General features: G+C 44.1%; 1 protein-coding gene across 8 annotated transcripts in view; it reads left to right on the top strand.

The window, feature by feature from the left end:
• Nucleotides 1-25,424, top strand: part of spina (spindlin a) — a 163,651-nt gene that overhangs the window by 5,774 nt on the left and 132,453 nt on the right. For 2 of the 8 annotated variants that reach the window (XM_085984772.1, XM_085984765.1), the window contains 2 exons: nucleotides 21,738-21,826; nucleotides 24,785-24,999. The gene's annotated coding sequence lies outside the window, so the exon portion shown is untranslated. The other 6 variants (XM_085984793.1, XM_085984774.1, XM_085984779.1 and 3 more) reach the window with 6 other exon arrangements.

Genomic DNA, 25,424 nt, shown 5'->3' with positions numbered 1-25,424 from the left:
AACCAACAGACAATCTATTTAACCTAGAACAGATAAATGAACAGTATTTCGTATAAAATAGTATATTTTCAGTAATTTAAAAGTGGTAGTATGCTCCACAATACAGCAAAAACAACAATGTTCCTTTTCCTGAGATATTGCTGAACATAAAATTGAATCTTGAAAATGGTTGCTTACTTCTTATGTGGCAAAGCACTACCATCGAGTTCTCTCTTTTTGGTTTATATGTCTTATTATCATTTACCTAGATTGGGGCAGGTTAAGGCATACTCTGGTTCATAGAGGATACGAGGTCTACTCACAGGAGTGGTCAATGACAATGAAGTCAAGTTGAATATCTGGCATGAAACCCAGAAATGTAACGTGGAGTTAGAATAACCCCGTCTGTTTGTTAGTCTCAGACTGACTAGCTAAATTCAGATAACCCCAGATATATCCATAATTGGAGGCTTCTGGCCACAGTCATTAAAAGGATTACAAAGAATCACTGGCCTTAGCTGTATTCACAGGTCTGACCCTCATCTCCACCCTAGACACAACAGTCAATCAAAATTGGTATTTCAGCATGGCTTGATACCTTGATCTGTCCCAGATAATTTGAATGACCTGTTAAGTACCTGGGAAGACATGTCAGGGCAAAAGATATTAACACACTGTAGCTGTCATTACCATTCAAACAATACTTTAATACTTAAAAATACTTTACAGATACACAGGATACTAGAATTTTAATTGAACTATTGCTGTAACTATTCAACTGTCATCTATTTGCAACAGCAATTTTGAACACTATGGCCTTGACCATCAACCATAGCATTATTAATTACATATGCAAAACCGATCAAAACCCATACAAACAACCAGTCTAAGTTTGTAGATGTGTAGTGAAAAGGACTGGCCATTGTAAAGGAAGCTTGGTTTTGGGTCCTATTTGACCCTGAGATGAGCTTCCAACCAGATATCCGCTCCATCACTAAGACGACCTACTTCCACCTCCATAATATTGCCTGTCTCCAACCCTGCCTCAGCTCATCTGCTGCTGAAACCGTCATGCCTTTGTTACCTCTAGATCTGATTATTCCAATGCTTTCCTGGCTGGTCTCCCATCTTCCAACCCTCCATATACTTGAGCTCATCCAAAACTCTGCTGCCCATATCCTCTATGCACCAAGTCCAGTTCATCCAACACCTCAGTGCTCACTGACCTACATTGGTTCCTGGTCTGGCAACACCTCAATTTTAAAATTCTGAATCATGTCTTCAAATCCCTCCATTGCCTCGCCCCACAATATCTTTGTAACCTCCTCCAGCCCTACAACCCTCTGAGATATCTGCGCTCATCCAATTCTGGCCTTTTGAGCATCCACAATTTTAATCGCTCCACCGCTGGTGGCCGTGCCTTCAGCTGCCTAAGCCCTAGGCTCTGGAATTCCCTCCCTAAACTTCTCAGCATCTCTAGCTCTCCTCCTTTTAAGATGCTCCTTAAAACCTACCTCTTTGACTGTGTTTTTGATCATCTGTCCTAATATCTCCTTACGTGGCTCGGTGTCAAATTTTGTTTGATAACATGCCTATGAAGCATCTTGGGACGTTTTACTACATTAAAGGCACTATATAAATGTAAGTTGTTGTTTTAACTCCTCGTGCTTGATCAGTGAGAGAGAATCTGAATAATTAATTTAATGAGTCATTTTTGTCACAGTTTAATTTCTTAAACTACAGGGAATGGTATCTGGTGGTGTATGATAAATTTCCCGGCATGTGTACCCTAGCAACACTGGCTGCAAGGGATGTTTGTGTCACAGGTGTACAGTGCTGTTTGATTTCTGACTGTGTAGTGAGGGCTGTCTGATTTCTGGTTGTGTAGTGAGGGGTGTCTGATTTCTGTTTGTGTAGTGAGGGCTGTCTGATTTCTGGTTGTGTAGTGAGGGCTGTCTGATTGATTTCTGGTTGTGTAGTGAGGGCTGTCTGATTTCTGGTTGTGTAGTGAGGGCTGTCTGATTTCTGGTTGTGTAGTGAGGACTGTCTGATTTCTTTGTGTCCTGACCCACAAAACCATTTTTTTAGGAGCTTTAAATAGTTGCAGCCCTAACCGCAACAATCTTCCCTACCTTTTCCTATCTTTAGGCATCTAAATCTAAAGCTTGGTGTTACTTAATGGCTGCTTCATGGTTTTTTTTACTCTTTTAAAACTTTCGTGGTTCCTGCATATTAGTTTCTTACTGGAAAAAAAGAATGGCTAAAGAAATAGGGAGGCGCAAGGCCAGATCTCAAGGAGAGATTTAAACAGGAGGATGAGAATTTTAAATTTGAGGCATTGGAGGATCAGTAGTCTACGTAGGTAAATAAGGATGGGGTGATAGGTGAGCAGGAATTGGTGTAGGATAGGATACGGGCAGCAGAATTTTGGATAAGCTGAGGTTTACAGAAGGTGGGAAGCCGGCCGGCCAGAATACCATTAGAATAGTCTAGTTTGGAGGTGACGCAGGCTGATGTGGTAGATGAGCTGAGATTGGGGTAGAGGCAGGCCAGGCGATGTAAGTAATGTTCCCGTTAAGTTGCGTGGCCCGCGCATGCTACTCAACGGCTTTATAATGGAAAAAAACGTGCATGTGCGATCATTTGAATGGGCCGCATAGCCTGTTAAAGGGGCCGCGCAACCAAAAAAAAATTAGCGGGAACATTGGTTGTAAGTAGGCAGTCTTTGTGATGGAGATCAATAGGGGGGCAGATTTTAACAAACAAGCAGCTGACCAGCAGAACACTTTAGCCAGCTGTCCAATTCTCCCAGCGTGCGGCCCAGCCCATTTTGCAGGCAGGGCCTTATTACCATGCCATTTGCAGGTGTCAAACCGGCTTGCTGGCTCTGGGAAGCTTTTGTTTATTAGTTAATAAAAATATTGGAGATGGGGGAAAAATGCTCTGTGACTGGGCGGGGCAGTTAGAGGCGTGAAGTCATGCAATAATACCTCCAGGATTATGTCCAGAGTTGGCACACCCACAGAAAATGATAGACCTCTGCAAATCAACATTAGGAATCTGGAATAACGTACAAGTAATCGTATGAGTAACTTAAATGAGGGACTTTTTTATATTTGTTATCTTATAAATGTTATTTACATGGCTATCTATTTAGAAACAGAAATGACAGCTGGAATCATTTTGGAAAAAATAGATTTGGTGATATGGTTAATCAAATATGTAGTCTTTAAAACGAGTGTTTTTCTTTGGGATCTTTATTGATTTATACTTCTCCAAACCATTATGGTTAAGTTACTTAGTACCTTGCAAACTACCACCCCATCTCCAACCTCCCTTTCCTCTCCAAAGTGTCAGCTGTGGCTCAGTTGGTAGCACTCTTGCCTTTGAGACAGAAGGTTGAGAGTTCAAGTCCCACTCCATGAAACTTGAGCACAAAAATCTAGGCTGACACTCCAATGCAGTGCTGAGGGAGTGCTGCACTGTCCGAGGTGCTGTCTTTCAGATAAGCTGTTAAACCGAGGCCCCTTCTGCTCTTTCAGGTGGACGTAAAAGATCCCATGGCACTATTTCAAAGAGGAGCAGGGGCGGTGTCCTGGCTAATATTTATCCCTCAATCAACATAACAAAAACAGATTATATGGTCATTATCACATTGCTGTTTGTGGGAGCTTGCTGTGCGCAAATTGGCTGCTGCGTTTCCTACATTACAACAGTGACTACATTTCAAAAAATACCTCATGAAAAGTCTTATATAAGTTCTTTCTTTTCTTTTCAAAGTCCTTGACTTGTGTTGTCGCCTGCCATCTTTCCCAGAACTCCATGTTTGAATCCCTCCAATCAGGTTTCCGCCCCGCCACAGTACTGAAACAGCCCTCATCAAAATCACAAATGATATCCTATGTGGCTGTGACTATCCCTCCTTGTCCTTCTCAACCTGTCTTCAGCTTCTGACACGGTTGACCACACCATTCTCCTCCAATGCCTTTCCTCCATCATCCAGCTGTGTGGGACTGCGCTCACCTGGTTCCATTCTTTTCTATCTAGTCGTAGCCAGAGAATCACCTGCAATGGCTTCCCTTCCTGCTCCCATAAGGATCTATCCTTGGCTCCCTCCCTCTTCTCATCTACATGCTGCCACTCGGCAACATTATCCAAAAACATGTCAGGTTCCACATGTACACTGATAACACCCAGCTCTACCTCACCACCATCTCTCTCAACCCCTCCACTGTCTCTAACTTGTCACACTGCTGTCCGACTTCGAGTACTGGATGAGCAGGAATTTCCTCCAAATATTGGGAAGACTGAAGCCATTGTCTTTAGTTCCCCGCCACAGCTACTGACTCCACCCCTCTCCCTGACAACTGTCTGAGGCTGAACCAGATGGTTCGCAACCTTGGTGTCGTATTTGACCCTGAGATGAGCTCCCGAGCACATATCCATTCCATCATCAAGACTGCCTACTTCCACCTCTGTAACATTGCCCGGTTCTGCCTCTGCCTCAGCTCATAGAAACATAGAACATAGGACAAGGCGTAGGCCGTTCGGCCCCTCGAGCCTGTTCCGCCATTTAATGAGATCATGGCTGATCATCCAAATTCAGTACCCTGTTCCCTGCTTTCTCCCCATATCCCTTGATCCCTTTAGCCTTCAGAAATATATCTAACTCCTTCTTGAATATATTTAATGAATTGGCCTCAACTGCCTTCTGTGGTAGAGAATTCCACAGGTTCACCACTCTCTGGGTGAAGAAATTCCTCCTCATCTCTGTCCTAAATGGCTTACCCCTTATCCTTAGACTGTGACCCCTGGTTCTGGACTCCCTCACCATCGGGAACATCTTTCCTGCATCTAGTCTGTCTAGTCCTGTTAGAATTTTATAAGTTTCAATGAGATCCCCTCTCATTCTTCTAAACTCTAGCGAATACAAGCCTAATCGACCCAATCTCTCTCCATACGTCATTCCTGCCATCCCAGGTATCAGTCTGGTGAATCTTCGCTGCACTCCCTCCATGGCAAGAACATCCTTCCTCAGATAAGGCGACCAAAACTGCACACAATACTCAAGGTGTGGTCTCACCAAGGCCCTGTACAACTGCAACAAGACATCCTTGCTCCTGTACTCGAATCCTCTCACCTATGAAGGCCAACATACCATTTGCCTTCTTAACCGCCTGCTGCACCTGCATGCTTACCTTCAGCGACTGGTGCACATGGACACCCAGATCTTGTTGCACTTCCTCTTTTCCCAATCTATTGCCATTCATATAATCTGCCTTCCTGTTTTTGCCACCAAAGTGGATAACCTCGCATTTCTCCACATTATACTGCATCTGCCATGCTTCTGCCCAATCACCCAACCTGAACAAATCATACTGGAGTTTCTCTGCATCCTCCTCACAGCACAGCACACATACCCACCCAGCTTTGTGTCGTCTGCAAACTTGGAGATATTACATCCAGTTCCCTCGTCTAGATCATTAATATGTATTGTGAATAACAGGGGACCTAGCACCGATCCCTGGGGTACCCCACTAGTCACTGCCTGCCACTCGGCAAAAGAGCCGTTTATTCCAACTCTTTGCTTCCTGTCTGCCAACCAGTTTTCTATCCAAGTCAGTACCTTACTCCCAATTCCATGTGTTTTAACTTTGCACGCTAATCTCTTATGTGGGACCTTATCGAAAGCCTTCTGAAAATCCAAATACACCACATCCACTGGTTCTCCCTTATCTATTCAGCTCATCTGCTGTTGAAACCCTCATCCATGCCTTTGTTACCTCTAGACTTGACTATTCCAACGCTCTTCAGGCTGACGTCCCATCTTTCACCCTCTATAAAGTTGAGCTCATCCAAGTTACCCTAATTTGCACCAAATCCCATTCACCCATCACCCCTTTGCTCACCAACCTACATTGTCACCCTCAATTTTAAAATTCTTATCCTTATTTTTAAATCCCCCCCATGGCCTCATCCCTCCCTATCTCTGTAACCTCCTCCAGCCCTATAACCAATGTTCTTGTTAAGCTGCGTGGCTGCGCAGCACTCTGGAGCTCCCATGCAGGCCAGCTCACCGGCTTTTCAATAGGAATAACCGCGTATGTGCGGACATTTGAATGGGCCGCATAGCCCAAAAACATAAAGGGAAAATTGCCGATAACTTCCGAGATCTCTGCACTCGTCCAATTCTGGCCTCTTGCACATCCCCGATTTTAATCATTCCACCGTTGGCGGCTGTGCCTTCAGCTGCTGAGTTCAGGAATTCCCTCCCGAAACCTCTCCGCATCTCCAGCACGCTCTCCTTTACGATGCTCCTTAAAACTTACCTCTTTGACTGTTTTTGGTCATCTGCCCTACTATGTTCTAATATCTCCTTATGTGGCTTGGTGTCAAATTTTGTTTTATAATGCTCCTGTGAAGCCCCTTGGGACGTTTTACTATGTTAAAAGCGCTATATAAATGCAGGTTGTTGTTTGTGCCAATGAGGAAAAACATGACACCTGGGGGGAAAAATTCAGTTGCTTTGCACCCCATTAGCTCCCTCTTAAGGTGCTAACGGGGCGCAAAGCAACTAGTGCCCGGGCGCGGCGATGTTTGCACCGCTCACAAAATTAATTAGACATTTTGCGGCGGCGCTAAACACTACCGCCACGATCTCCTGCACCGGCAGATTGTGATGTCAGTCGAGTGTGCATCGCCCTGGTAGCGCCCCGGACCGCATATTGAGTGGCGCCCCCTGCCTTACCGCCTGCCGCTAGCAACGACCGGTTGAGGGGAGCGTTTTGCAGTCAGGAAGGGTCTGGGGGAGCGCTATTTAAAGGCAACCGCTTCCTGCCTTTTTTTGTTAGTGACATTTTTGCACCACGCATTGAGAGAGAGAGAGAGAGAGAGAGAGAGAGAGAGAGAGAGAGACTTCTGGAGAGATTCAACGCTGTGTGAAGAAATTTTGGGTACTGAGCAGCACTTTGCAGGTTCATTTTGATTTGCCCTTGTATCTATTTAGAAGAGACCATGGGGGCTGCACTCTGAGCTCTTTCACTGGGTCTCTCCATTGTTCTTTCCAGCAGATTTGATGTACAGGTCTCTCCAGGCCAAGATCCAAGGCTGCAATGAGCAGGATGTGGATGGAGAGCAAGATCAACCCTCCCCTTTAAGAACTGGCCAGCGCCAGTGTGTCTGTGTTCCATTGCTGACTGACATCACATGAGCTTCACCAGCGCTCTGAGGTAGCGCCTCACTCCTCGGCCTTTGTGCCTTAGGACTGGTGTGAAGCGCCTGATTTAGCGCTCCAATCCCCTCCAGGGGCGATAAAAGCCAAGTTTGCAATCGGAGGCGATAATTAGCGCCAGACGCTAAACTTTGCGCACGGCCGATAATCGCGCCCCAAACGGGGCGATACTGAATGTTTCCCCCCTGATATTTTTCTATGATAGATAGATTTAATATGCCACCTTGCAGATTCAATGTGAGACACATTCTACACAAAGTTTTTAACTGTTTTGTTATAAGGGTAAATTCAGAAATCCCAGCAGTGAACTACACTTGAAAGGAGCATGAATCAAAGAATTGTCACTACAATGTGGTAGCCCCATCTCTGACCCACAATTCTTTCAAGTGCGGTTCCCTACTGGGAATGTGAGACCACTGAATTTCCCCTATAAACTTTTCAAGAGCTACTATTAAATTTTGAGAAGACACGATAACCATTATTTCAAAGCAATAAGCCATCTTTCTGATAGTAATAATATAAAATCATTTTCTCACTTCATTGTACTTGTATATTGCACATTTGTGCATTCATTGTCTCATCTAGTGTGAGCTGGAAGATAAAATAGAACACATCAACTGTGATGGTGGATCCCAGGTATTCTCAATTGAAATGGAAGACTCTAATTAATTAATGAATTGGTCTAGTGGTAAATTCTTGATCTTTTAAAGGAGCAACGATGTGTTAATGTGGAGTTTTTAGACAGGCTCAGTGTCTGGTCACTCTTGTAGATTTTTCTTTGCTACGTTAGTTTTAAGATTTGATTCTTAAAATTAAAACAAAGTTATCAGTGGACATTATTGGTAATTAGATAATTGCTTAAAAAAGTGGAATATTAAGAGTATAGAGAGCGAGCAGGAGCTGTAACATTCTATGATAATGTGCTTTTCTCTGTTCCCTAACCGGGTAAATATCTTTCAATAGCTTTTTTAAATAATTTGTGTGCATCAAGATGAGGGATGCTAGTGTTGGGGAATGCAACTCTTCCCATTGGTCAGCATCAAGCACGCCCAGGTTCAGTGTAACACAGCTAGATGCAAAGTAAAGTTCCATCTACTCTTTCCCAAACTCAGAAGAGCATCCCCTAATGCCCCAGTGTGACATTTTTCCCATTTTCCACATTAGCCATCCTATGGCCTTTCTGACTGAGATTATGAGTTAGTTACAGCCAGCAGACAGACATCCCATGAGTCTGGGCTGGATATTAACCCAGATCACAGAAGCAAAAGGCCATTGTCTGACAGATCTCTTTAACACCATTGAAATTGTTAAGGACGTCATTCATTCAGTTTTCAACTAGTCATATTTTTGAATCAGGTGTCCAGAAATGTCTAAAAAGGTAAACTGAATTCCATGTGTCTGCTTTTCAAACCAGAAGTCTGTTTTTTTTACTTCTGTGACTTATGATGTTGAAACATTAGCTGTTAAGGTTTGCAATTATTTTTTAGCAGCAGCAAAGCAAAGATGGGCAATATATATATACTCCATGAGTGGTGGCAAAATAGCTCGGGGTGAATTTGAAAGAAGTCTTGAGACATTAGTAGACTTGACAATTAACATGCCTAATCACTGCAGAGCAGCAATCAATGAAGCAAGTAGAATGTTGAGCTTACATAGCCAAAACAGTGGAGTACAAGTCAGAGAAAGTCGTGTTTAAAATGTGCAGTGCACATCTTGAGCATTCTGTTCAGTTTTGATTACTGAGATACAAAGAAAACATTTAAGCTTGGTCATTCATCATTTGTGAGACTTGTCTGTGTGCAAGTTGTCTGCCACATTTGCCTACAAAACAGTGACTACACTTCAACAGTAATTCATTGGCTGCAAAGCACTTTGGGACATCTTAAAAAGTGCTTTATAAATGCACGTTCTATCTTTCTGGAGACAGTGCAGCGATGCGCCATGGGACTAATCCTTTGTCTCAGAAGACTGGAGAAACTGAGGCTTTTCAGCCTTGAAAGGGGTAGAGGGGTAACCTAGTAGAATTATATAAGAGTGTAAATGGTACAGAAAAGAGAAATCGAGAACACTATTTCAAATGTAACCATGTCAGTAGGAGAAGGAGACACGGTTCAAGCTAGTGAAAGGCAATTTTAGGACTAATTTAACAAAGTTCTTCTTCATACTAAGAATGGTCAAAATGTTGTAAGAATTTTCAGGTAGGGTAGTAGAGACAAAAATCCAGGCATTATTTAAGAAACTGCTGTGATGGGGCACTATAGGGTATTTCTGGATGAATGGTTTTCCTCATGAACATAAGAAATAGGAGCAGAAGTAGGTCATACAGCCCCTTGAGTATGCTCCGCCATTCAATAAGATCACGGCTGATCTTTTACATCAACTTGGCTTTACTGCCTTATCTCCATATCCCTTGATTCCCTTAATGTCCAAAAATCTATCTCTCTCAAACTTGAATATTTTTTTAAAATTCATTTAACGGATGTGGGCGTCGCTGGCAAGGCCAGCATTTACTGCCCATCCCTAGTTGCCCTTGAGAAGGTAGTGGTGAGCCGACGTCTTGAACCACTGCAGTCGTATGGTGAAGGTACTCTCGCAGTGCTGTTAGGTAGGGAGTTCCAAGATTTTGACCCAGCGACGATGAAGGATTGGCGATATACTTCGAAGTCAGGATGGTGTGTGACTTGGATGGGAACTTGGAGGTGGTGGTGTTCCCATTCGCCTGCTGCCCTTGTCCTTCTAGGTGGAAGAGGTCGCGGGTTTGGGAGGTGCTGCCGAAGAAGCCTTGGCGAGTTGCTGCAGTGCATCTTGTAGATGGTACACACTGCAGCCACGGTATGCCGGTGGTGGAGGGAGTGCCAATCAAACGGGCTGCTTTGTCTTGGATGTGTTGTGTCTCCTTGTGTTCATATATATATATATAATACAGACACTTTTAGTTCATTTTTAGTTAGTGCTTTTACTTAGCTGTATTTCTTGCTTTGTTACAGTGCTGCCGCATGGTGCGGAGTGATACAAGATGTCCAATGCTGCACTGTGCACTGCCCGTGCACAGTGTGCCACATAGCGATATAACTATACCATACCAAAGTAGTTCCATTTAACAATGTAATATCCCTCTTTCTCAAAAAACTAAAACATGAAATTTAACTATTTAAATTAACAAATGTTATATCTAAACTATTATCAACTACAAAAAATCGTGAGTTTTTTTATTCGCGATATCACTCGGGTGGTTGGATGTTGTCCCTCCATCTTGTGGATTTGGTGGTGACCATTCCTCTCTGCGGTGTTTTGGTGTGTTCCGCTCTCGTCGTTGTTGCTGTCGCCTTTGGAGTTGGAGTGTGCATGCTCATGGTTGTTTGATTTGTAGCGCTTGTTTCTGGTGTTGTCAATGTTGCTGATGTTGTCTGCTGCTTATCCAGTTCAGGTGAAGGTCTGATGTGGAGTCTGTTCCGTCTGTATTGGTTACCAGGTTCAGTCTCTACGAAGTAGGATCTTGGAGTATCAGCTTTTCCAATGACCTTGGCTGGATTCCAGGTTTTCAACACCGGGTCTTGCACATGCACTGATTGCCCATTCAGCAATTCTGGTAGTGTCTTTGCATGTTTATCGTAATGTTTGCTTCCTACGATTTGTGCTTCTGCCAGCTTTTGTCTGAAGTCTTCCTGGTCCTGGGGAGGATGTATTTTTGCTGGTAGTGTAGTCTTAAACTTCCTCCCATTCAACAATTCCGCAGGTGATTTCATGTCTGCTTTCAGTGGTGTTGATCTGAGTGACAGGAGGGCAAGGTCTTGGTCTTCCCCCATCTCATTACTTTTGATGAGAGTTCTCTTGACAGTCTGGATCTGTCTTTCGATGAACCCGTGTCCCCTTGGGAAATGTGGGGATGAGGTTACTATGTACATTGTTATAGTATCACATCGTTAAATAGAACTACTTTGGTATGGTGTAGTTATATCGCTATGTGGCACACTGTGCAAGGGCAGTGCACAGTGCAGCGTCGGACATCTTGTATCACTCCGCACCATGCGGCAGCACTGTAACAAAGCAAGAAATACAGCTAAGTAAAAGCACTAACTAAAAATGAACTAAAAGTGTCTAATATAGTATAAGAACACAAGGAGACACAACATGGTGGCAGCGGTATAAGTGAGTACAAAATTGTGCTATACGAACTACGAATAAGATGAAAAGTGGTTTTATGAGCTGATTGTGAGTGCCGGTGTCTGCGGTAATTGAAAGTGAATCGTACGGGAAACTAAAATGACGGCTGCCGCTGCACTGACTGTGCAAATGCAATCCCTCATGAACTGGGAAGCCGACGATATAGTAGAAGCATTCCGCAAGTTCAAACAGAAATGTGAGCTTACATTCAAAAGCTTCCTGAAGGGTACTACCAATGAGGAAAAGGTTAGTTACATTCTGTTGTGGACAGGAGAAAAAGGTCTAGATTTGTATAATAGCTGGAGTTTGACTGAAGAGGAAAAGGAAAACCCTGCGACAATTTTTGACAAATTCAGCAACCATCTAGAGCCTAAATCCAATCACCGTATACACAGATACAAATTCCAGAGTCTAAGACAGGAACCCGGTGAAACAGCTGACAACTTCCTGACGAGGCTGAGACATGAAGCCAGCAAGTGTAAATTTAAGGAAATGGAGGAAAGGCTTGTGGACCAGCTAATATGGGGGTCAGCGCATGTAGAGGTACAAAAAGCCCTGATAGGAAAAGAAAAGCTCGGAATAACAGAGGCTATAGATACTGCGAGAGCTCATGAAGCCATGAAGCAGCAAATGAAAACGCTGATTTCTCAAACGGCTGACATGCGGACGGCTTCTGAGACGGACGACAGAGTGGATGCAGTGAGAGAAAAGTACAACACAAAGACATGCACATGACAACGGGGGAAACGTGCAGAAATTGTGGAAGACCGCACGATTACACAGACAAGAGGAAATGTCCAGCATATGGAACAAGCTGCAATGCATGTGGCAAACTAAACCACTGGGAAAAGAGGTGTAGAACAAAGAAAGAAGGAACATACATCAAAACGAAGGCGGACAGCAGAACCAGAGAAAGAAACACACTATCCATGCCATGGATGAGCAGGATGATGATGATGATCACGACAATGCAATAAACATCAAAACCATAAAGATACAGCTTCACGAGATGTCCAGAGCGGAAAATACTCCGAGGAGAGAATTGCACACCATCATCCAAATAAAAAAAAAAGTCAAAGGTCGGCCACAACCATCAACTTAAAGTTGGAGCTGGACACAGGGGCTCAGAGCAATATTCTTCCATTGAGACTGTACCAACCGATCTTTCCCGAAAACCTGAGAGAAGATGGCTACCCGAAAAATGGTTGTTTAAAGGCAAGTAATGTCACGCTGACCGCATAGTGAGATTAAACAACTCGGAATAACCTTTATCAAAGGGACACATAGAACATGCAGTTGATGTTCTTTCTTTTATGTCATTGACACTGAGGGGCCAGCGATCCTGGGATTTAACAGCTGCGAGAAGTTAAGATTGATCTCGGTGCATCACGAGCTGACGGAAACGCCACTGAAGATAGACAGCAACACCCCACTGGAGAACCGCCCACAAATCAAGAGTAAAAAAGACTTGATAGACATGTATCCGGAATGTTTCGATGATAGTGGGATGTTTCGGAGATTTCCAATACCACATCACCATCGATCCAGAGGTAAAGCCCGTTATCCATGCTCCATGAAAAGTACCCATCGAGCTGAAGACAACGCTTGAAAGAAAGCTAAAGGAGATGGAAGAAAAGGGAGTGATCGTAAAGGTCACTGAACCCACAGACTGGGTAAACTCAATTGTGGTACAAGAAAAGCCAAACGGGCGTCTCAGAATATGTTTGGACCCCAAAGATCTAAACCAGGCGATAGAGGGACCACTATCCCACCGCTGCCACCATGTTGTGTCTCCTTGTGTTCTTTATTATTATATATATTACAGACACTTTTTTAGTTCATTTTTAGTTAGTGCTTTTACTTAGCTGTATTTCTTGCTTTGTTACAGTTCTGCTGCATGGTGCGGAGTGATACAAGATGTCCGATGCTGCACTGTGCACTGCCCGTGCACAGTGTGCCACATAGCGATATAACTACACCATACCATTTAACAATGTGATACTATATAACAATGTAACAGATGGTGTGGAGCTTCTTGAGTGTTGCTGGAGCTGCACTCATCCAGGCAAGTGGAGAGTATTCCATCACACTCCTTACTTGTGCCTTGTAGATGGTGGAAAGACTTTGGGGAGTCAGGAGGTGAGACACTCGCCACAGAATACCTAGCCTCTGACCTGCTCTTGTTGCCACAGTATTTAAGTGGCTGGTCCAGTTAAGTTTCTGGTCAATGGTGACCCCCAGGATGTTGATGGTGGGGGATTTGGCGATGGTAATGCTGTTCAATGTCATGGGGAGGTGGTTAGACTCTCGCTTGTTGGAGATAGTCATTGCCTGGCACTTCTGTGGCGCGAATGTTACCTGCCACTTATCGGCCCAAGCCTGAACATCATCCGGGTCTTGTTGCATGCGGGCATGGACTGCTTCATTATCTGAGGAGTTGTGAATGGCGCTGAACACTGTGCAGTCATCAGCGTACATCCCCATTTCTGACCTTATGTTGGAGGGAAGGTCATTGATGAAGCAGCTGAAGATGGTTGGGCCTAGGACACTGCCCTGAGGAACTCCTGCAGCGATGTCCTGGGGCTGTGCTGATTGACCTTCAATCACCACAACCATCTTCCTTTGTGCTAGGTATGACTCTAGCCAATGGAGAGTTTTCCCCCCAATTCCCATTGACTTCAGTTTTACTCGGGCTCCTTGATGCCACACTCAGTCAAATGCTGCCTTGATGTCAGGGGCAGTCACTCTCACCTCACCTCTGGAATTCACCTCCTTTGTCCATGTTTGGACCAAGGCTGTAATGAGGTCGGGAGCCGAGTGATCTTGGCAGAACCCAAACTTGGCATCAGTGAGCAGGTTTTTGGTGAGTAAGTGCCGCATGATAGCACTGTCGATGACACCTTCCATCACTTTGCTGATGATTGAGAGTAGACTGATGAGGCGGTAATTGGCCGGGTTGGATTTGTCCTGTTTTTTTTTTGTGGACAGGACATACCTGGGCAGTTTTCCACATTGTGACCACACCACACCTGGAGTACTGTGTGCAGTTTTGGTCTCCTTACCTAAGAAAGGATATACTTGCCATAGAGGGAGTGCAGCTAAAGTTCACCAGACTGATTCCTGGGATGGCAGGACTGTCGTATGAGGAGAGAGTGGGTCGACTAGGCCTGTATTAAGTAGAATTTAGAAGAATGAGAGCGGATCTCATTGAAACGTCTCAAATTCTGACAGGGCTAGACAGACTGAATGCAGGGAGGATGTTTCCCCTGGCTGGGGGGTCTAGAACAAGGGGTCACAGTCTCAGGATACGTGGTAGGACATTTAGGACAGATGAGGAGAAATTTCTTCACTGAGGGTGGTGAATCTGTGCAATTCTCTACTGAAGAGATCGCAAAGTCTCTGAAGAATGGATTCAGTCAAGAATATTTTTTTGTGGACTTCATGGGATTTTTCTGAGGGTATTTTCCCTGTTATGGGATCGCCCTGTGCAGGTACGTGAAAGACTGGTTTTGTTAAAACTCCAGAGAACACATGGCAGTTGGCTGTGACAAAAGAACTCATCCAGTATGATAGCAAAATACTGCAGATGCTGGAAATCCAAAATAACAACTGAAAATGCTGGAAAAACTCAGCAGGCCAGGCAATATCCGTGGAGAGAAATTAGAGTCAACGTTTCGGGTCAAAACCCTTTATCAAGACTAAAGAGGCACAGGGAATGAAATAGATTGAGGCCGGGCTGGGAGAGAACAAAAGAGGAGACGATATTAAGAGGTATTGAAAACAAGACGAGATGGTGATAGGACTAGTGGAGACAAAAGACAGCTCTAGATTAGTTGTGAAATGCGTTGGCAGAATGGGAGACAGCTACCATGTGGGAGAGAGGAAAAAAAAAGGAAAGGGTGGAGGGGGGAAAAACCAAAACAAAGGTGGAGATAAAAAATATAAGTAAAAATGTAATAGGGGCCGAGGTTATGATCTGAAATTGTTGAACTCGATATTGAGTCCGGAAGGCTGTAAAGTACCTAATCGGAAGATGAGGTGCTGTTCCTCGAGTTTACATTGATCTTCCGTGGAACAATGCAAGAGGCCAAGGATGGTGAGGTCCGAGTGGGAATGGGGCGGTGAATTAAAATGACAGGCGACCGGAAGCTCGGGGTCACTCTGACGGACTGAACGGAGGTGTTCCGCAAAGCAGTCACCCAATCTGCGTTTGGTCACCCCAATGTAGAGGAGACCGCATCGTGAGCAGCGAATACAGTATACTAGATTGCAAGAAGTACAAGTAAATCGCTGTTTCACCTGGAAGGGGTGTTTGGGGCCCTGGACAGTGGGAAGGGGGAGGTATAAGGGCAGGTCTTGCATCTCCTGCGCTTGCACGGGAAGGTGCCAGGGGAAGGGGTGCTGGGGGTGATAGAGGAGTGGACTAGGGTGTCTTGGAGGGAGCGATCCCTACGGAATGCTGAAAGGGGAGGGGAGGGGAAGATGCGTTTGGTGGTGGGATCACTTGGGAGGTGGCAGAAATGGCGGAGGATGATCCGTTGAACGTGGAGGCTGGTGGGGTGAAAGATGAGGACAAGGGGGAACCCTATCATGGTTCCGGGAGGGCGGGGCAGGGGTGAGGGCAGAAGTGCGAGAGATAGAATGGACACGGTCGAGGGCCGTGTCAACCACGGTAGAGGGGAATCCTCGGTTGAGGAAAAAGGAAGACATGTCTGAAGCACTGGTGTGGAAGGTGGCATCGTCGGAGCAGATGCGGCGGAGATGGAGAAACTGGGAGAATGGAATAGAGTCCTTACAGGAGGCGGGGTGGGAGGAAGTGTACTGTGGGAGTCAGTGGGCTTGTAGTGAATATTGGTCAATAACCTATCCCCAGAGATGGAGACGGAGAAGTCGAGGAAGGGAAGAGTCAGAGATGGACCATGTGAAGGTGAGGGAAGGGTGGAAATTGGAGGCAAAGTGAATGAAATTGTCTAGTTCAGGGCGAGAGCAGGAAACGGCACCGATACAGTCATCAATGTATCGGAAAAAGAGGTATGTATCATCCAGTATGTATGGGTCCGGCCGACAGTCCTGGAAAAAGGAAGTGGGCCATTGAAATTGATTAGAAAAACCACTCTAATATGTAAAGCACTTCTGCTTCTCTTCTGAGATGGAGGTGAGAACAATGAACCCATTAGCTCACCCAGCAAAGACCAAAAGATATGTCCCAGACTTAGGGCCATTAACCCAATACGCATGGGTCTGAGGATGACTCATCACAGATTTAGCACTGGAATGCTCAGAAGCAAATGGATTTTTAAGATTGGTGGGAAAAGACAGGCAGACTATCTAAAGACAGATTCTTTTCCACCATTCTCTCTCTCCCGCTCCTGCTCCAACAAGACAAGTACCAGAGAAGCCAACGAGCAGAGCGATTGAAACCGGGGTAAGCACAGTCTCGAGTGAGCCAAGCTGGTAGCCAGATATCCCAGGCAAGCTGAGTGAGGTGTATCACAGAATCACAGAAACCTCACAGTACAGATAGAGGCCATTTCGGCTCATCGAGCCTGCACCGACACATATCCCACCCGATCCCCGTAACCCCTACACCAACACATATCCCACCCTATCCCCGTAACCCCACGTATTTAATCCCCCTAACACTAAGGGTCAATTTTTTTTATCATAGCCAATCAACCTAACCCGCACATCTTTGGGCTTAAGGTCTCTCAGAAGTGAAGTTTTTGGGCTATTCCGAGGGTGGGATCTTTGTTTGGTTCAGCCAAGCGAAAGGGGTTTATGCGACTGGGTAATTTGTTGATAGGGGTGGAATTATAGTCCACCATAGCTGTTTTTAAGGGAATTACTGCTTGTTATTGGCCCCAGTTTTGTACTGTATGTATGTTGATTGTAACCTGGATTTTATTCTCCACAGAGACAGTGATTTTGTTTAGTAGTGCATGTTTTAGCCAGTGTATGTTAGACCAAATAAATACAAGTTTGATTTTTCACCGACGCTTTTCTGTCCGTGACTTATTTCATTTACACTCTGAATAATAATTCCCAGGTATAGAACTTTCGTAAGGCGGGGGCGATTCGAACCGTCCGTCTAGCAATTGGGCTAGGATCAAAAACCGCTTACATCTCTGGCGACCAGCGGCAGGATCAGGGTTAAAGGAGTGTAAAAACCGCCTACACTACCACAGAAGGCTGTGGAGGCCAATCACTGAATATATTTAAGAAGGAGATAGATTTCTAGACACAAAAGACATCAAGGGGTATGGAGAGAGAGCGGGAATATGATAATTGAGATAGAGGATCAGCCGTCATCATATTGAATGGCGGAGCAGGCGCGAAGGGCCAAATGGCCTACTCCTGCTCCTATTTTTCTATGTTTGTCGGATAGATGCAAGTGTTGTAGCTGTACTGGAACAGCTTGGCTAGAGGCGCCGCTAGTTCTGGAGCACTAGTCTTCAGCACGATAGCCAGGATGTTGTTGGGGCCCATAGCCTTTGCTGTATCCAGTACGCTCAGCCGTTTCTTGATATCACATGGAGTGAATCGAATTGGCTGAAGACTGGCTTCTGTCATAGAAACATAGAAGATAGGAGCAGGAGTAGGCCATTTGGCCCTTCGAGCCTGCTCCACCATTCAATGAGATCATGGCTGAGCATCCAAATTCAGTACCCTGTCCCTGCCTTCTCCCCATATCCCTTTAGCCTTAAGAAATATATCCAACTCTTTTTTGAATATATTTAATGAACTGGCCTCCACCCCCTCGGGAGTAGGCCGATATGGATCATCCACTCGGCACTTCTGGCTGAAGATGGTTGCAAACGCTTCAGCCTTGTCCTTTGCACTTACATGCTGGGCTCCACCATCATTGAGGATGGGGATATTCATGGAGCCTCCTCCTCCTGTTAGTTGTTTAATGGTCCACCACCATTCACGACTGGATGTGGCAGGACTGCAGAGCTTTGATCTGATCCGTTGATTGTGGGATCGCTTAGCCCTGTCTATAGCATGCTGCTTCTGCATTTTAGCATGCATGTAGTCCTATGTTGCAGCTTCCCCAGGTTGGCACCTCATTTTTAGGTATGCCTGGTACTGCTCCTGGCATGCTCCTCTTCTACACTCCTTATTGAACCAGGGTTGGTCCCCTGACTTGGTGGTAATGGTAGAGTGAGGGATATGCTGGGCCATGAGGTTACAGATTGTGGTGGAATACAATTCTGCTGCTTCTGATGGCCCACAGTGCCTCATGGATGCCCAGTTTTGAGCTACTAGGTCTGTTCTGAATCTATCCCATTTAGCACGGTGGTAGTGCCACACAACACGATGGAGGGTGTCCTCAGTGTGAAGATGAGACTTCATCTCCACAATGACTGACTGTGCGGTGGTCACTGCTACCAATGCAGTCATGGACAGATGCATCTGCGACAGGTAGATTGGTGAGGACGAGGTCAAGTAGGTTTTTCCCCTCGTGTTGGTTCTCTCACCACCTGTCGCAGGCCCAGACTGACAGTTATGTCCTTCAGGACTCGGCCAGCTCGGTCAGTAGTGGTGCTACCAAGCCACTCTAGATGATGGACATTGAAGTCTCCCACTCAGGGTACACCCTGTGCCCTTGCTATGCTCAGTGCTTCTTCCAAGTGGTGTTCAACATGGAGGAGTACTGATTCAGCAGCTGAGGGAGGGCGGTTGGTGGTAATCAGCAGGAGGTTTCCTTGCCCATGCTTGACCTGAAGCCATGAGACTTCATGGGGTCCGGAGTCAATGTTGAGGACTCCCAGGGCCACTCCTTCCCGACTGTATACCACTGTGCCGCCACCCCTGGTGGGTCTGTCCTGCCAGTGGGACAGGACATACCCAGGGATGGTGATGGAGGAGTTTGGGACATTGGCTGAAAGGTATGATTTTGTGAGTATGACTGTCAGGCTGTTGCTTGACTAGTCTGTGGGACAGCTCTCCCAATTTTGGCACAAGTCCCCAGATGTTGGTGAGGAGGACTTTGCAGGGTTGACTGAGCTGGATGTGCCGTTGTCGTGTCCGTAGCCAGTGCCGAGGTTGATGCCGGGTGGTCCGTCCGGTTTCATTCTTATGTTTCGTAGCGGTTAGTTACAAGTGAGTGACTTGCTCGGCCATTTCAGAGGGTAGTTAAGAGTCAGCCACATTGCTGTGGGTCTGGAGTCACATGTGGGCCAGACCAAGTAAGGACGGCAGATTTCCTTCCCTAAAGGACAATATACTTAATGACTCCGCATCTGCAGCTCTCTGGGTTAGAGAATTGCAAAGATTCACAACCTTAAGTGAAGAAATTTCTCCTCATCTCTGTCCTAAATGGCTGACCCCTTATCCTGAGACTATGACCCCTAGTTCTAGACTCTCCAGCCAGGGGAAACAACCTCTCAGCATCTACCATGTCAAGCCTTTTAAGAATTTAATACGTTTCAATAAGATGTTTCTATGTTCAATGATTAAAATATCTTAAGAAATGTTGTTTGCATCAGTTTATTGCGAACTTGCGCTGTTAACTTAACCACTGCAAGGTTGAAGACAGAACAAAAGAAACTTGCGAGCTTTAAATTGTCGCGCGTGCGCACAATTTAAAAAAAAAAGTCAGAGACTTGTTCCAGTGCAGCCTCTGGTACATGCGTAATGCCAGTGAAGGACATGCAAGCATGATCTCTTCGTTGCTGCCTCCTGAACAGCGAGAATTACTAGAGACACTTTGTGGCAGGAAGTCGGTATAGTGCGATGTTACCGGCTGTAGCTTGATGTGAGAATCCAAGTGTTTGCTCACTATCTGGCAGAGAGGAAAGGGAGGGAGGGAGTGAGTGAGCTTTATCGTCGTCGCTGCTGCTGCAGTATGTGTTTGTGTGAGACCGTGCTCTAGAGTTTGTGCGCGCGGGGGGCACACAGAGACTCCAATTTTTTTGTATATATAAAAAAAGGTAAAGAAAATGAATACATGTTTTACCTTTTACAGTTTATACGCAGTCTGTCGGGTTTTCAGAAATAGAGCGACACCGGGTGAGGTAACTGGAGGGGAGGGAGACAGAATAAAAGGGAGAAAAATGAAGAAACACAAGTGCATAAAGTGAGGGAGCAGGCAGGCAGAGGGCGAGCGGCTCCAGCTCCTTTGTTCGAGCCCGAGCGAGCGTTAGAAGCCGAGCCCAGACGCTGCTGCTTCTTCTCGGGCTGCTCGTGCAGACAGATTGTGCGGCATCGTTAACCTGCATCATGGCTGCTACATTGGTGCTGTGATTTTCAATATATTTATATATATTTGTTTCTTTTTGGTGCTGTAAGCGCTCACCGACTTTAGTGGGAGCAAAGCTGCGTTTTAAATATTGAAATGACCAGCAGACTGTGTTTAGGTTTTGTTTTGCTTCTGTCCTTTCTGCCTTTCCATCCTCCTGCATTCAGGTTCACCGTGTCATTGAAGGGAGAAGGATTTTTTTTTGTCGACGGAAAGAAAAATGTATTTTTCTATAAACCGAGAGAAACAGCAATATAAATACGTTCGAAAGATTTTTTTAAAATCTCTTTGGTAGTATAACGGAATGTTAGACTAAGTCAGTAAGATTCAAGTCTTGTTTTTGGAACAGTTTATTGTGAAGTGCAGTTATATTCTAACGGCTGTAAATGTTGTATTCAATAGTCAAATCCAGGTTTAAATCTTTTGCATTTCTCAGACGTAACTGTTCAAAATATTTATATGCTTTTGGAAATAGCATTTCATGGTGCTTAACTGCAAATTACTAATACATTTAGAGCATGATGTCAGTCTGGAGGACATGGTGCATAGAGGAGAGGTAGCATCTGCACTGACTGTTTCTGCTGCCACACAAACTGACCCAAAACAGAATAAACTCCCACATAACATGGAAAACATATAAAGTCATTAAGGAATAATTTAAAGATTCAACTCTCAGTAGTTATATATTATGTACATGGCCTGTAGATGACTGAGCAGACTCGATGGACCAAAATGTCATTTTACTTTCCATACTTTGTTTTCTAATGTTGAATCATTTATGATCTGATACCAAAATTGTATATTTTATTTGAACAGGATAACAATGTATTATTGTTTAGGAATCAGATTTTTATTTAAATCTCTAGTGTATAAATGATCATACTAGGGAGAAATAGAATTGTTGACTGGGCAATAAGATTCAGAAGCCTCATAACAAAATGCTGTCATTGATGCAACATTGTTCACTTGCATAATCATATCAAACTGCACTTAATAAGCTTTTACATGTTCCAATTTCATACTTAATATGAATCCTTGTAGATACTTTTTGAAATGTCATTAATATGACATATAGATAATATTGAAATTCTATTTATTTTTTCAATTTCCTCCCTTCTGAAGGTACTAGCCCACTCAAGAATATGGTTTCGTGGGCATCGGCCACTTTGCGGTACATCACTTAAATAGTCACTCTTCATTTTTGAGGCTAGGTAAGGAGCATCACAGTCAAGCTCAATCCTTTTCGCACCTGGCATTTACATGTCTATTTTCCAATAATTGTAATTAGCAGTGGAAATTCTGACTTCTCTCTTCCCACCCCCCAGCCCAAAACTGTTTGGGCTAATTTTAATGTACCACCTGCTGATGGCGATCAGCTCACTTGCACATTGAGAATCAAATCTAGGATCTTCCTAGTCATGACATTGGATGGGGCTTTTACCTACTAAAGAAGGAATGTTCACTGCTTACATTCTCGGGATGTCCCAAAGTGCTTTACAACCAATGAAGTACTTTTGAAATGTAGTCACTGTTGTAAAGTAGGGAATCGCGACAAGCAATTTGCACACAGCAGATCCCATAGAAAACGATGTGATTAATGACCAAATAAGCTGTTTTAGTGATGTTGGTTGAGGGATAAATGTTATCCAGGATACCAGGAGAGCTCACCTGCTCTTCTTCAAATAGTGCCATGGGTTCTTTTATATCCACCCAAGAGGGCTGACATGGCCTCAGTTTAACATCTCATTTGAAAGAGGCACAATGCAGCACTCCTCAAAAATGCACTGGCGAATCAGTCTAGATTATTTGCTTAAGTCTCGAGTGGAAGTGAATGTGCTACCACTGAGCCAAAGCTGACATTAGGTTATCAGTGATGCACATTAAGAATTCTATTCTACTTCTATATTTAAGAACAGACTACAATTTATTCAGAATTTGTTTTTGGGTTGTATAAGTTACTTTCTTAAAAACTACTGATCCTAGTCTAACCAGCTTCTAGTATAGTCTGCTTATGTTTCTTTATAATTGTATTCTGGCTTGGGTGGATGAAGGCTATTACTTTGTCTTATATATTTATACAGCGTTATTCATGCCTCAAAGGTGTATCCAACTGATTTACAGTGTGGTGAGAACAAATGGATACTGAGGAGGAGGGAAGAACAAGTCAATGAAGTAAGGGAAGGGGCCAAAATAACAGAAATATTTTAAGAATGCTTTTGAAACCAGGAATGGAGGAGGCAAGATGGAAAGATTTCAGGAGGGAGTCAGAGGGCAGGAGTATGGTGGATGAATGAGCAGCCACCAATAGTGGAATGTAGAGGATGGTAAACAAGGATTTAGACCAGTGTCGGAGAAGGATGTGAGCAGGGGTATAGGGCTGAAAAATGGAGTACGATGGGGATGAGATTATAGAGGCAATTGAGGGCAAGGGCAAGGATTTTGAAATTGACATGCATCGTCACAGGGAGCAGTTGGGTTGATGGAATTGTGAAGCTATGACTGGATAAGAACATGATGAGTAGTGCTTTTTTTGATTAGTTGTAATTTATGGAGGGTGAAAGTGGTGACACCAGCTTGGGAAACATTAGAGAAATAGAACATGAGGTGACAAAGCCATTGTATAGAGTCTCCGCAGCAGTGATGGGTTGGCCATAGAGGCTAGTTCTAGCTTTAATGTTGACATGTTTAGTTCAAGATGGACAAATATGCTGTATTTGACTAGCTCCCTAAGGATGGCTGAATTTATTACCCATTTCACATCCTTTTTATATCTCATATATTCTGGAATTTGTAATTGTTATTTCTGACCAGTGTGTGGATTTCAGTGCCATTCAGTTAACACCTGCACCATAAATCCTCTTTCTGATTTGAATGCTGTTAAGGTCAGCTGCCTTCTAAAGGCCTGCAGACAGTGCAATGTTGCAAGTATATTGGGGTGAGTTCTGTCCCTTTTCTATGTCAGCAGTGATAACTTTGAATAGATCTTGCCTTGCACAGGTACTACCATTAGAGTCTGTGATGCTTTTCTTCCATTGGTGGAATCCAAAGATTTTGTGTAAATAGGTTGAACAAATAAAGCATGGAAATAATATGCTGCCTTTATTTCATGCTTCTGGATTGTTTGTCTGCAGCTGACTTTCTGTGCACCAGGCTGCATGGCCAAATTCCAGAGTTGGGTTGTTAAAGCTTTATACAGTCTGAGAAAAGTTCCATGGATGACTCCATGTTTCTTTCCAGAGAATTTGCAGTTGCCCCTGCTTGGCTGATCCGCGGTGGTGTCATCGATTGTCATTTTGCGAATGCCAGTCCTGTCTTAGTGGCAGCACTCTCGCCTCTGAGTCAGGAAGGCCATGGGTTCAAATCCCACTGGAGAGGTTTGAGCACATAACCTAGGCTGACACTTCAGTGCAGTACTGAGGGAGCGCTGCACTGTTAGAGGTGTCGTCTTTTGAATGAGACGTTAAACCAAGTTAAGTTACATCGACCTAATGTCTGCCCTGTTAGATGGATGTAAGGGATCCCATGGCACTGTTTGAAGAAGAGCAGACATTTTATCCCCAGTGTTCTGGCCAATAATTATCCCTGAACCAGCATCACTCTAACAGCTTATCTGGTCAGTATCACATTGTTGTGTGCAAATTGGCTGCTGTGTTTCCTACATTGTAACAGTAACTACACTTCAAAAGTACTTAATTGAATGTAAAATGTTTTGGAGTATCCTGAGATCGTGAAAGGCACTAAATAAATGCAAGTTCTTTCTTGTATCTCTGCCAATGTGTGGATTTGACAGCTCCGCATTTGCTCATAATCTGCCAGGCCTGACCTGGTAGCGCATGGTGGAACGTCAAACCTGATGTATTCACTGTTTCATTTGTCATTTCACATAGCTCAGGTTGACTCAGAATTGGTGGACTTCCCCTAAAACTTGTAAGCCAGATAAGGGAAAGTGTATTTTTTAAATTTAAAATGCAATAATTCAGAGACACTTTTCATTTTTTTTCTTTAGTAGAATTGTGGATCCTATGAAAATATCAGTGTTTCTTTGTACTCTTAATGGACACGCAATGAATTTGTGGAGGTACTTTGTATTTCAGGTAGACACTCATATTTCACTCTAATGTTCTAAATAACTTGGTGAAAAGGGACTGCATTGTGTTTGTTACTTTAAGAATCTGGCTTCGGTGTTGATGGGAAGAAGATTATCTAGATGTGCTTGCTGCTTGGGAACTCCTGTCTCCAGTGTGGAAGAGCTCAGTGAGCTACAACTTTCTGATTATATGCTCAGATTTCAACTAAAGAGCACTTGAATATTGTGCATGACCACCAACATGTTCACATACTGTGTAGACACTTTGTAAAGCAAAAACAAAGTCTACGGAAGCAAGTATGACTTTTTTATATTCTCTTTCCATTACCTGCTGTTGTAATGTGTTATTTTATTTTGTCTATTTTTCGGCCCTTTGCTCTTTCTCCCTTCCTCTCCCCCTCCACCCAAAAAAAGGAGGATGGGCTGATAGCCTGACTTGTTAGCTGAGACATTCTAATTCCTGACTTGTTAGCTGAGACATTCTAATTTAGGTCTCCTAGATGGAAATCCCAGTGGATTACCATACTATTGTGCTTCACTGCTTACAATCTGGTCGCAAAATGTTGAAACTGAAGTTTACTCATTGTCTGATATTCAAATGTACGACATCTAGTGTATTTACAAATTGTGGATGCATTAAAAAATGTTTATTCCATGGATCTCAGTTGCTTTTAAAACTTTATGTATGTACTCTGTGTTGACTACTTCTTAACTTCTGTAAT

Source organism: Somniosus microcephalus, chromosome 1, assembly GCF_052327205.1.
Source record: "Somniosus microcephalus isolate GS21.2 chromosome 1, FLI_Smic_1.0, whole genome shotgun sequence".
In the NCBI taxonomy this organism is placed as follows: domain Eukaryota; kingdom Metazoa; phylum Chordata; class Chondrichthyes; order Squaliformes; family Somniosidae; genus Somniosus; species Somniosus microcephalus.
The sequence above is the reverse complement of the archived record's forward strand: the minus strand, read 5'-3'. Positions and strand labels throughout refer to the sequence as shown.